This window comes from Pseudonaja textilis, chromosome 1 (genome assembly GCF_049901715.1).
Source record: "Pseudonaja textilis isolate UNSWEBS1 chromosome 1, rPseTex1.2, whole genome shotgun sequence".
Taxonomy (NCBI): Eukaryota; Metazoa; Chordata; class Lepidosauria; order Squamata; family Elapidae; genus Pseudonaja; species Pseudonaja textilis.
In genome coordinates, this window is record NC_141990.1 from 129,630,394 (window position 1) to 129,642,063 (window position 11,670).

The 11,670-nt window shown below is 43.2% G+C and overlaps 1 long non-coding RNA gene across 1 annotated transcript; it reads right to left on the bottom strand.

The window, feature by feature from the left end:
* Positions 1-2,012: 2,012 nt before the first annotated feature.
* LOC148127807 (uncharacterized) lies at positions 2,013-11,437 on the bottom strand. Its single transcript, XR_015741123.1, has 4 exons — positions 11,126-11,437; positions 6,510-6,563; positions 2,738-2,863; positions 2,013-2,401 (listed from the first exon to the last, which is right to left on the bottom strand). It is a non-coding gene; the product is annotated as an uncharacterized LOC148127807 (long non-coding RNA).
* Positions 11,438-11,670: the final 233 nt, after the last annotated feature.

Consider the following 11,670-nt stretch of genomic DNA (forward strand, 5'->3'; position numbering starts at 1 on the left):
CATTCTTACTGTTTCATTTTCATTTCTTACATTCTTACAGACATTTTCAAAATGTCTGGTTAATCTTCATGACCAATAGTTTGCCAGGTATAAAATATAACTTTAAAACAGGAACGATTTAAAATTGAGGTGCCTACCTATCCTAGCAAATAATATCATTAGTTTTAAATACCCTGGCAAACAGGTCCATGAGTACCCATTACAAAAAAAAACCCCCCTCAAACAGAACAAAAGTAATCCAGTCTTCCCAAATCAGATCAAAGAGAAAGCTTTGTTTTCCTGTCAATGAAGAATGTTATGACCGGAGTGGGATTCTACCGGTTTGGACTGGTTCGGCCGAACCCCTTGCTCCGAAAATCAGCTGGGAATGAACCAGTTTGCTGTGACTACCATGTGGACATGCCCGCCCCTGTGCTTTACCTACCTATATCATCTCAGCTGATTAGCGCTGCACAGCGGACTGCCACTTCTCAGCTGTGTTACTCGAGTGCTGTGCATGCGCGTGCACAAATCGTGCAATCACCGAACTGGTTGTAAAGCCTGGAGAATCCCACCCCTGGTTATGACACTCCTCAAATTACTTTAATGCACCAGAAGGATGGGGTTGGAGGAGACGCTCGTTCAAGGGTTTGGCCCCCAAGTTGTATTGTGCAAAGCATTTAAAAGAGACTCTTCGCACTAGGAGTTACCACAGATCAAGCGCTTTTGTGTTGTGAAATGAACTGCATCTTTTGCAAAGCATGCACACACACACACACACACACACACACACACACACACACACACACTTGCTTCTGAAGCTGCCTCTGCCTCTGTATGAATGTCCAGCCGAAGAGCTCCCTGTGCCTGCATAGACAACCAGGGCAGATCTCCAAGCAGCTTTGCGCGCCTTTGTTTACCCTTATCCTTTTTTAAAGAGCATTGCTTTGTATGAGTGCCTTTTGAGAAGCATCTCCTTTGGAATGCTGTGCACATCCCCGGTACTGGTAAACTATTCTGTTTCAGATTCAGCTCAGGGTCAAAGAGGAAGGCAATATAGATCTTGAGGAACTATTAGAATGCAATTCCAGTACCTAGACAAACTGGCTGGAATTCTAGCAGCTGGTGCTTTCCAATTGTTTCAAGGTCACTCATTCATAATGCATTACCATAATTAAATTTTGTTCTCGTGGATCATATGGCCAAGGCACCCCTATCCTGTGCTATCCAGGAAGTGTTTCCCATTATTGTTGTTGTTAATAATAATAATCATCATCATCATGACACAGTCAGCCAGATGATCAGGCTGAGTTTGACATTTTTGTCTACCTGTCGAGTCATTACCAAGGACCTGGGATAGGCAAATCTGGACGTTTGATAGTGTTACAGATATCGTCGCAAGATGGAAGCTGTTCCCAGTAAAGCTGCCTTTTGCAATTGACTGGTGGTGAATTTGTCAATGCCTATGGTGTTCAAGTAGTGCTCCAGTTGTTTTGGGACTGCACCCAAGGCACCTATTACTATTGGTACGACCCTTGCTTGACTTTGCCACAGCCGTTCTATTTCTATTTGTAAGTCTTTGTACTTTGTTACCTTCTTCAGTTTTTCTCTTCTATTCTGCTTTCTCCAGGCACTGCCACATCCTCTATCCAGACTTTTTTGTCTTTCTTATCGACAACTATTAATTCTGGGGTGTTATGTGGCAGGTGCCTGTCTGTCTGGATTTTGAAGTCCCAGAGCCATTTAATTTCTTCATTTTCTATGATTTTTTTCTATGTTATGGTCACACCAGTTCTTGCTTATAGGCAAATGACATTTCTTGCAGATCTTCCAATGCACCATTGTTGCTACTTTGTCATGCCTATTATTATTATTATTATTATTATTATTATTATTATTATTATTCCCTAAAAAGACCATCAGACCCTTAAATAAATCAAGTTGCATAACACAATGAACCACACATTAACCAAAAATATTCTTTTAGTATCAATAGCTGATTGTTTATTGAATAATTGCAAATTGGTGGGTTTTTTAATACAAATTTGTTGGTCTTATGATCTATGATTGTATCTTATGATTATGATTTATCATGTTATTTTTCATGTATGTGAGAGTTTATGCACCGGAGACAATTTCCATGAGCAAATAAAAATCACACTTGGCCAATAAGAAATATTCTATTCTAAATCACGATTTTGAAAACCGAGGTTGGCTATAGTGTTCTTCCACATCCTTTTTCTTTCTGTCCTGTGTGGTTTTGCAGCAGTGCATTCTGGGAGAAATAAGAAGGGGACTTCCCAGAACAGCTGGTCTTGAATTTCCACTCTTGCTAACAGTGATTTGTTTCTTATTGCCAACCACAACAGGCGAAGTTCTCCATTGCCAAAGGCTACAAAGGGCATGATTATTCCCATCCTCTCTGTATTAATTGCAGGAGAAATGAAAGCAGAGCCAAATGGGTCTCATTAATAGTGAAACAAATGCACACTCCAAGAAGTAATGTGAAAATGCATGACATTTTTTTTTAAATCATAGCAACCAGAGTACTACACTCTAAGTGCTGGGAAGGGTTTAATCCTTTTCCCTGCACAGTTATCATACCTTCAAAACTATTATTAACTCCATAGAGAGAAGAAATGCAAAGGATTGGTCAGTAGGTCTAGAAGAAGCTTGGGAGGGGAGCATGCTTTTGATCGCGCAAATAATGTGAGAAGGAAGATACCACCACCTGTAGCCTGATCAAATTAATACTCACCTAGTAACTGCTTTGAAATAGATATCTGAAGCTCCATCATAGATTACCCATGTTTGGGTCCCAAGCTTCTCCATGAATTATATAATATCAACACAACATTTATATGGCAAGATCAATGCTTTTCACCTAATAGACATAGCAAAAAAAAGGTTAATAAACCAGTTTAAATTAGGACTGCAGTGTGTGATTCGAAGTAGAATGGAAAGTTAAACATGAGAGAATCCCTCTGATGGTGCCCTTGCACAGAAACATTGGAAATCTCAGAAGAGCTATATAAGATCAAACCAAAGATTTATCCAATCCAATGATGGCCCATGGGACACCAATGGTAAGGGCAGAAGGTGGTCATTCAGAGCAGCCCTCCTGGTTCTGGCCTTTTGAATATTGCTATCATATCTGAGCTGCTTAAAACCCGTTGATTATGAACTGGCAGCCCAGAAATATCCCAACTTCTCTTTGCGGCCATCTAGAAATCACCAAGATTTCTGCAGTCATAGCTGTACTTCTAATCTAGCATTTCACATCCTATGGAGATTGGAGAACAAGCAGATTCATTCAAGAAATTCACAGATGTGGAAAGAAAGGCCGGAGTTTCTTACATTGTTGTGCCCTAGTCATCGTTATTGAAAGAGGCCGCCTACTGATTCCAGAAATAATTAACAGTCATCAAAATTAGCAACCTAAATATATCAATCTTCCATAAATTAGCGGAGTTTCCTTTCAAAATCATCTAAATTGGGGGTCATTTTATCAGTCCTATATCTCCCTACCTTTAATTATCATGGTGATGATAGATAGATAGGTAGATAGATAGATAGATAGATAGATAGATAGATAGATAGATGATGGATGGATAGATATGATGAAGAAGATGGATAGATAGATATAGATGATGATGAAGACAGACAGACAGACAGATGATAGAAATAGAAATAGAAAGAAATGGATATAGATACACACAGAGAGACAGAGACTTTCTATCATTTTTTTTTTACCTTTCACCCCTTCCTTTACTTGTATTTGCTTCAAGCTAACAGGCTCCAAGCTAGAAGAGAGCTGGTCTAACCCTCACAAGAAAGGAGTAACTTTCTGGAGCACCAGATATGGAAAGGCAGACTGATTGAAAATAACATACAAGGGGTCCTCAACTTATGACCAGCCTTTCAACAATCATCTGGATTTTCAGTGCCCTCAGAAAGGGTGCTTTATGGGCTGTAAAGCACTTCCAGCCATCGTAAAATGTGGTCCTACCGCTCTGGTCACATGACTGCAGTTCAGATGCTTGGCAACCAGCTCACATTTAACACTGGTTGCCAAGAGTCAAATGGCCAGGTGATCGTGATTTGCAACATTTTTTTCCCATTTGGGAGAATGGATTTATATTACAACTGCATGATCCACTTAATGACTGCCATAAAAATGGTCATAAAATTGGGTCCAGTCATATGGGTGCCTCAACATGCAACTGTCACGTCTCACAACTAAAATTCCAGCTCCAATTGCTGCTCCATTAGCAAGGACAGCCTGTATTGTCATTGTGACTAGTAGCCACTAATAGTCTCAGGCCCTTATGAATATGTCTTTTCAAAAGCATTCACATTCGTGGATAGTTCTTATGGCGTCCATAGGTCATTCCTGTGGGAATATGCACTTCCTTTTACCTATTCCGACTTAGTCAGGCTGAATGACTTTTGAGTTCCAGTGTTATGAAGGAAAAAAACTTTTCCTTTTCTTCACAATGTACATTACACACAAACACACCTTAATTTTGCATGGGAGAAAATATGTTCGGCTGGAAAGTCAAGCAGCTGAAGAAACTAATGAGAAATTACTTCTGCGCTGTTGCCACAATAACACACAGTTGTATCCTTGAAGTTTAAAATCAAGGAATTCTTCATTTTACCCTTCCTCTCTCTATTCATTTTTGCCCCCTAAACTAAAAACTCAAAATGTCATAACTTTTTCCTGGTAATTATCTTCTACTGCAGCCCCCAACCCATCTGTGTCCAACTCTACAATATTTTTGGGAGTTTGGTGACCAAAATTAGACACAGCACATCAGGAATGATTACAGCACAAATCTATCAAAGCTTTTTCATTTTTATTATTATTTTGGATCTCTTTTTAACAAGCCATGTTATGAAAGGTGTTTTTTTTTTTTGCAGTATTTGTTCACAGATTGACTTTTGCATCAGTTTAGCAGTGACAACATCAAACACCTGTGTAACATGCATGATCTTTTTAGAAGTTCTCAGAGGAGGATAAGTCTAGCTGTTTGCCATCTTAGACCATCGCTGCCTTACATTTCCTACTTCTAGTTCCTCTACAGTTCTTATTAAATCTTCACACTTGGAACTGTTATCCTTTTTTCCCTAGCTTTAATACGAAAGATGCACAAGTGTGCCTTTGTATATATAAAGGACACACCAACTGAGTGCCCAAAACAGCGGGAAGCAGATGTGGGATGGTAAAACAGCTGCAATATAGTGGCCAATCCACTAGAGGTGCCGGACCTTGGTCACAGACAAATCAGAACATCATGAACATCTGTTCTTTCGCAAATTCAAAGATACGCCAAGCATGGGTAAGTGGACTGAGTTTACAATTGGGGAATGGGGGAAGATTTCCCACCTTTGTTCTTTTCTCTTAGGACCAGAGAAAGGAAGGACGAGGTACCAACACCACCAAATCTTGTAAATAGCTCTTGCTCCGAGTGAATCTGGGGAGTGTGAGCGTGATTAATGATGAGTGTCTGCTGGGAATTGTCTGTGTTGAGGGAAGATAATTGAGTCTCTATTTTGAGGTGATAGAATTACTGATTGGATTGCAAAATTAATTGGTGTTGTTTGAGGGGGAAGAATTGATTTCAGGAAGCTGATAGAGGAGCAGAGAAAATAAAGAAGAAAGATTAAGAATCTCTCTTTCTCTGTTACCATCTCAAAGCCTGCCTCTTTCATGGTCTTCACATCATATGAGCATCACACGATTCAAAAGGGCATGGATGCCCCATGTCAGAGGAGAATTTTCTATCCTTTGGGCTTCGGGGTTTTATCCTTTATTCAAAAAGCATACAGTAACATTGGCCAAGAAAATAGCTTAAAGAAAATCCCTTAAACCTTATAGCTTCCACTTCCCAGTAAGGCCAGGAATGATCAAGATGGATGAGGTTATAAAATGCTCTGGGGAAGAAATTACCAAGTAGCCATAAGGTGTGAGAGGGCATTGGGGCAGAGGAACATGGGCTAAAAGCATGACAATAAAATAGTCAACAAACTTGCTGCTCACAATACACTTCTCACTTCTGTGCAGATTTAACATTCAGAGTAAGAGACAAATATAGCTGATGATCATTATTAGATTCATTATCATTATCTATTCTTTGGAAAACAAGAAATAATAGCTTCACCGAGATAAATAATGATGTACTTTTCAAGATTATTGTAAGGAAGTAATATTCTTCCTTTAAAAATTTTTGAGGGAAATGACATTATTCAAATGACTTATGTTTCATTTGAAGCCATAGAAGAATACTGTTCTGATGCTGAGGAAAATTGGCAGTTATACTTCTGCCGCCAGTTATATTAGATAATATGAATAATGTTTGTCTAAAAATCGGTAGTATTTTTTTATAAAACGGAGTTTATAGTTATAGACTTTTATTTTGCAGTATCAAAAGCAAGCACAATGTACATATATTTCTGATTACAGTCAAGTAATTACAGTCAAACAAAACACTTGAAGTTTGTTGAGATCAGTAGCAAGAAAGACTTACCATTTCAGATGTTAATATTAATGCTTTAACATCAAGATTATGTGAAGAAACAATCTGGAAGAAAGCATATGAACATATGAACATTCAACGTGTTTGCTGAGGACTCAAAATCTTGGTTGGAATTTTTGACCAAGGGAAATTCATTTAATCACATCTTGAACAGCTTTTATTCTGGCATGCTAAAATGTTTCTTGGCTAAACAGACCAAAAGCATATCACTTTTTAAACTCTCTTAATGCAATTTGGCTGCCACTGACTGATGCTGTCTTATTTATTTATTTTTTTTGCATTTAGTCAACCTGATTTTTTTTAATGGAAAAAAGGGGTGTGAATTCAGTAAATTAAATATAGCATACTATTGTTCTACAGTGTAGCAAACTGCATCAAGGAAAAAAGCTCCCAAAACAAGTGATCCTTTACTTTAAGAAGATTAATCTATTATAATGCCAGCATCTCAACAAATATACCCTTATCAGCTCGGTAATATCAGGCTATTTTACGGTTTTCCTTGTATGCTCCTGGTTCTGTCCCACAACCCCACCCCCACCCCATCCACATATTTCCAGCAGCAGCTGAATTGGACCACACTAAATCAGCACACTATGCCCCCACGTAGTGGGTGTATTCTTTCAAATAAAAATCAGAAGGAAGGTATTGTCTTCACTGAAAAGATGCATCCTGATGGACTATGGATTTATTTTAAGAATACGTGTGTCCCCCAAACAGCTTTTGATAGGATTGATCGGCCTCTAGTGTTGCATGATTGGCTGCAGGATGAGCCTGTTCTCCAACATTCTTCGTAAGTAAACATAATACATTCAACACCAAAATAGTTTGTCGTGAAAGCGACTGACTGCGAAGGCTCCTGGATTGGGGCTGAAAGGTGAAAGCAGAAGCAGTAAGCACCATCCTGTAATTGGGTAGACCAGGTTGCCCCGATAGACTGGTCCCACCAGAAGAAGCACTTAATCTTCCTCCTGGTATAGGTGACAAAGTGAGGAGAACCCACGGCTTGGAGGTTAATACATCTATCTAACGTGCAGCTGATGGGAGCTAAACAGCTTGAAATAGAGCTGTACTAGTCTCCCTTTATTTCTTTGTTGGTGAGCATAAATTCAACATGTTCTCCAACAGTTCCTTTTTGCCCTTGATGAGAAGTCAGTTATGTAGATGATATGTTCGGTAGTGGTCTCGTATTAGACCCAGTTAGTCATGCTGATCTGCTGATTGTTCAGACATCTCTCCCAAATAGAAGGTACAACCAGGGGTGGGCTTCAAAAATTTTAGCAAAGGGTCCTCTGACTGGTTGTTGGGTGGGCATGGCCGTGGTGGGCGTGGCCTAGTTGGCCTCCTACATCATGGAGGGAGGCGTTTTTGCCCTCCCCGGGCTCCGGAGGCTTGGGGAGGGCAAAAATGGCCTCCCTGGGCTCTTGGGAAGCCAGAACAGGCCCATTTCTCCCAGGAAGCCAGTCTTTTGCCCTCCCCAAGCCTCCGTGCGCACCCTGCACTTACCTGCATCCAAAGCAGGCTGCGTGTGGACTCCTGGGAGGAGAGGGGTGGAGTGGGAGGGGCCAGCCAGGAGTGGGAGGGGCCAGCCAGGAGTGGGATTTGGAGGTTCTTCAAACTGCACAGAATCTTAGCTAGGGGGTCTCCCGAACCCCTGCGAACTCCCAGCAGCCCAACCCTGGGTACAACTTGTCTTCATCACAAAGAAGATCTAGCTGCATTCAGAAGTGATACCTCTTGTCCACGTTTTTCTAATTGTGGGGGTGTGTGTGAAATAACTATGACCTCATCACCGCAACTTTATTATCAACTCCTTAAAATGGGTTCAAGGAAGGTCATCTTTCCAATTTTCCTAAAACTGAACTTGGGATGCAGTTCAATCAGTGTCTGGAATTATCTTTGGGGAAATGTTGAGGGAAATTGGTTCCTTTTCTTTTTCTTTCGCTATGAAAGGCTGTTGAACAGGCCCAGAGGGACAGGTACTTCATGCTTCCCAGCTATCACCTATTAGCAGGCACAGATTCCTTTCCTTACTCCCCGAAACTCTCATGTGAATAGAGACCCAAAATGCATGGAAGTCGTCTTTAGCTCAATCATTTTGTAACAAATGAGGAAGTTCTCACCTCCCCCAGTTTGGAGGCAATCCAGGAGGGGGAAACTGATATTCATGCAGTTGGGCTGGAGATGTGGGGGTGGGGGAGGGGAGAAGGATGTCCCTAATATCCTTGAAGATAGGTTGGGGAAGGGTGCTTAGAGCTTGAACTGGGGGAAAAAAGCATCTATAGAGAACAAGACGTAAAGGCCTGCCTTTTAATATATGTGAAAGCAGCAGCAAGTCAGGAGTAAAACTTTTTTCCCCCACTATTTCTTTTCTTTTCTTTTTTTTTAAAGGAACAGTGGAAAACTTACCTCAAAAAAGAGAAAAATTCTAAGCATTCTGCTTTACTACTTTATTCTCAGATTCCTCTAAATCGGTGTCTCTCAACCTTGGCAATTTTAAGATGAGTGGACTTGAACTCCCAGCATTCCCCAGCCAGCATGCGCTGGCTGGGGAATGCTGGGAGTTCAAGTCCACTCATCTTAAAATTGCCATGGTTGAGAAATACTGCTCTAAATCCTTTTTTTTATTTTAAACTTTCAGCTTTATTGTTGGAGATGGCAGAAGGTCCTACCTAGTGGTGGGATTCCAATTTTTTTTTACTACCAGTTCTGTGAGTGTGGCTTGTTTGGTGGGCATGGCTTGGTGGTCATGTGATTGGGTGGGCGTGGCCAACTTGGCAAGGTGGTGCGGCACCTTGCTGCGAGTGACATCGAGTTGGCCACACCTACTCGGTCACATGACCGATCCTGCAGTGACAGGGTGATTTCCTACATATCTGTTCCCCCATCCCGCCCTAGGGCTGACAAAAAAGAAAGCCCAGCTAAAGATTGCGATTGCCTGCTGTGTCTGTGGGTGGGTTTTGTTTTGGGGTGGGTTTTGTTTTGTTTTTCAACAGAAGCCCTTCAGAGATAAATTTGCACCACCAAATCTTACGGTACCTCATTGTTGCGGTGCTGCCTGTTGCGGGCGTCAGGCTGCCCAAGTAAAGAACCGCACTGGCTCAGGGTGACTGTGAGGAGCAAGACGGGAAGCCAAGGTGCTCACCCCGTAGTAGCCAACTTCGTTCTCTCTCACTCCGGTTAGGTGCTCCCGGTGTGCACAAGGAGTGTGAAGGGAGGGTGCTCTCCCTCCCAGAGCATGCTTTCTTCCTTCTCCCAGCGGATGCGCCTCTTCCAGCCTGGCCCAGAACCAGCCAGCCAGCCAGCAGGTGGCCACATGTCCCGGGGCTTCTTACCCCTCTTGTCATGAGATGCTTGCAGCTGCTGCGTGCTTTTTTCAGTGAGGCTGGAGTCCAGCAACTGCAACGAAAAAAGCACACCCTGTTTTATGTGGCAGGCCTGGCAAGTCCGAGCAGCTGGATAAAACAGGACAGCACCAGACCATTGGAGAAGCGGAGTGAAGCCAGAGATCAGTAATTTTCACAGCCCCACTGAAAAAATCAGATGTGCTGGCCCATTGGAGAAGCGGAGTGGCAGCTACAGGGTTCTCGCACTGCAAAAGGGGTGGCTGGAGGTGACTTTTTCAGTCTCCAGCCGTCTCTTTCGCAGCGCATGAAGCCTCCTGCAACTGGCCAGCTGGTCTCCTCCTCCTCCTCGGCCATACAGAACAAACAGAGTAGGAGAAGAGCAGCCACTCGGTTGGAGGAGGCTTCTTGTGCTAAAAAAGTGGTGACTGGAGCCGACTCTTTTCTGGTCTCCAGCCGCCAATTTTTGTTCTGTGTGGATGAGCGGGAGGAGACCAGCCAGCCGGTTGGGGGAGGTGCCTTGCGCTGCGAAAGAGGCGGCTGGAGACTGAAAAAGTCACCTCCAGCCATCCCTTTTTCAGTGTGAGAACCCTGTAGCTGCCACTCCGTTTCTCCAATGGGCCAGCACATGTTGTGTTTTTATCGGTGGGGCTGGAGAACACGCAGCAGTTGTAGGCTTCTTGCAGCGAAAATTACTGATCTCCAGCTTCGCTCTGCTTTTCCAACTGTCCAGTGCCACCCTGTTCTATGCACCAGCTGCTCAGACTTGCCAGGCCCAGCACATAGAAGAGGGCGTGCTTTTTTGGGTGCAGCTGCTGGACTCCAGCTGCACTGAAAAAAGCATGCAGCAGCCGCAGGCATCTTGTGACAAGGGGGAGTGAGAAGCGCCAGGACACCCAGCCTCCCACCTGCTAGCCAGCCGGGCCAGGATGGGATGGAAGAGGCGCGTCCACCAGGAGAAGTAAGAAAGCATGCTCCGGGAAGCGGGCAGGCAGGCGGATGTCCCAGGGCTGCTGCACATGTGCACTGCATGTGTTGCAGCTGCACATGGAGTGCACATGTGCAGCAGCCACGGGACATCTGCCTGAGCTGCGCCACAGCCGCCACATGGTAGAGAAAGCTAGGAGAGTCACCTGGGCAAGTTAGTGACCAGGTCAGGGGCGTGGCCAGCCAGGGGTCACCACCGGTTCGGCAACCCATGTCAAATCACTGCTACTGGTTCACCCAAACCAGTGCGAACCGATTGAATACCACCTCTGGTCCTACCGTTGGTCCTTTTGTTTCCAGATACACATCTTTCCACGCTCTGAAGCTTCTCTGTAAGTTCACCCTTTCCTCCTGATTCCTTCTGATTCCTTCTGGGATTTAATCATCTCAGGGCAGAGTCGAAGAACGAGAAGCCAAGGCTCCTGGAAAGAGCACTGCAGGACGAGAGAGTGAATACAATATTCATTCATACAAACGCTTTGGCTGCTTTGTAATTAAATAAGTGCCGCAATCAGTCGAAGAATTCTCTGCCTCCAAAGTTGAAAGCAAGCTCTCTTTCGCTGGACTGAAAACAAGCGGCTAGGAAAGGAATGCAAGAGAAGGGTTCTGCATGGCAGCATCACAATTCCATCTGTTCCAAATGCATCCGCAGAGCCTCAGGAGCTGCTCAACTAAACTTTTAAAATGCTACAATGGACATTTGTTTCCATCCAATTTTCCCAGCCCATTTAAGTGCTGTTGGTATTTTCTAGCGGAAAACATGCTGCATAAATACACAGCTCCAGTCTTTCCAAGACCAATTGCCCCTTTAGTCTCCTCCACTA